Here is a 1,486-nt window from a genome sequence, read left to right as displayed (position 1 = left end):
TCACTCAATTTTGAGGATTTGCTCAGCTCAGAGCCTGACCCTAAATATTGATGAACTTGTAGAAAAGATAAGACACCACCGAGTATCAGCCTCAGCCTCAAAGAAGTGAATATTACTTATAATATAATGTGCAATCACATATGAAGAGTTTCAGTTCAAGTTTAAAAATTAAAGTTTAATATTTGCTTTCGCTGCTTGTTAATTCTCCTTGAAGAAAGTGTTGTTTTTGGTTTATACATTTTTGCACTTTATTGTATTTCAATCCAATTATGTTTTAAAAATATTTTATTCGAGTAAATGATCGAAAATTATTGTCCTATTATTTGTTTTTCTTTTAAGTAAATTTAGCCTACTTTTGCTAAAAGAGAAAATATGGACTAGTGATAGTGCCTTGAATAATATCGGCTTCTTTCATTCATGTTTTGGGTATTTTTATACAAAGGAAATTTTTTTGTGCCTGTTGAAAATTAAAGTTTACTGACATAGCCATAAAAAAATGTTTCTTTATTTATGTGACCGTATTGGAATGTATTTGTTAGGTTTTCAGTCAATTAAATTTGGTTCAATAAACAATAAGTGGTTATTTTTAAAATTTTCAATGAACATTCGATCAGTCCGGCCCTCGGCTTGCAGCAAAAATTTTTACCTGGCCCTCCGTCCATTTGACTTTGACACCCCTGCTCTACACAAAAATGTAGAGGGTTGTTTGAAAAAAATGCCGACCGTAAAGTTTTTTTTCGACGTAGAAATTCTCGGTCGATCGGGTTACCGGAAACACACTACTTTTTTTTCTACGCCTTAGCTCTCTCCCTTATGGTCTTCTCTGGTGCTCTAGGAGCAAGGAAACCTCCAAGCAACTGGTCCATAGCTGACTTGGGAGGCTCTGGCTCATCATCTGGGGTAGACAAGACAAAGCAAGACAGGACAAAAGAAACATGAGTCAAAGCAATATGTCTACAATACTATCAAACACAAACAACAAAAAAACTAGTGATGGGAAAATAAAGGCTCATGAAGCAATGAGGCTTTCCATCCAACTGGTTCGTTCCTGGGCCGAAGCATCATGAGGCTTTATTTGTACTACTGCGCCATCATGTGAAAAATAAATGTCATGACAGACAGTGATTAAAATTATACCATGGATTTGATGTAGAGGTAAGATCGGGCCAAAAAAAAATCCAGCCCGACCCGGCCCACTGGTATTTAAGCCCGACCCGGCTTTCATTTGTGATGACTTGGGAGGAGGCGGGGTGATTTGTGCTAACAAATTAAAGCCTATCTTTTGTCACGAAATCTAAGTTAAACAAGTCTGTATAATTATTTACATCTTTTAAACATGTATTACTGTTTCTGCAGAGGGTACATTAACCGACAATTTTCCATCATTGACGGATTTTTTTTTAAGGGTGGACGGGGAAAATTTAAGGCCGTCCGTCATTTTGACGGATTGAAAATTGGGCCATTCACCACAGCAGCAGTACGTCCT

The 1,486-nt window shown here is 36.8% G+C and overlaps 1 long non-coding RNA gene across 1 annotated transcript in view; it reads right to left on the bottom strand.

The window, feature by feature from the left end:
* The window catches only part of LOC109529481 (uncharacterized), a 23,514-nt gene that overhangs the window by 20,790 nt on the left and 1,238 nt on the right, over nt 1–1,486 (bottom strand). The gene's annotated exons all lie outside the window — the stretch shown is intronic.

Source organism: Hippocampus comes, unplaced genomic scaffold (genome assembly GCF_001891065.2).
Source record: "Hippocampus comes isolate QL1 unplaced genomic scaffold, H_comes_QL1_v1.1 scaffold296, whole genome shotgun sequence".
Taxonomy (NCBI): Eukaryota; Metazoa; Chordata; class Actinopteri; order Syngnathiformes; family Syngnathidae; genus Hippocampus; species Hippocampus comes.
This window is presented reverse-complemented; position numbering and strand designations above follow the sequence as displayed.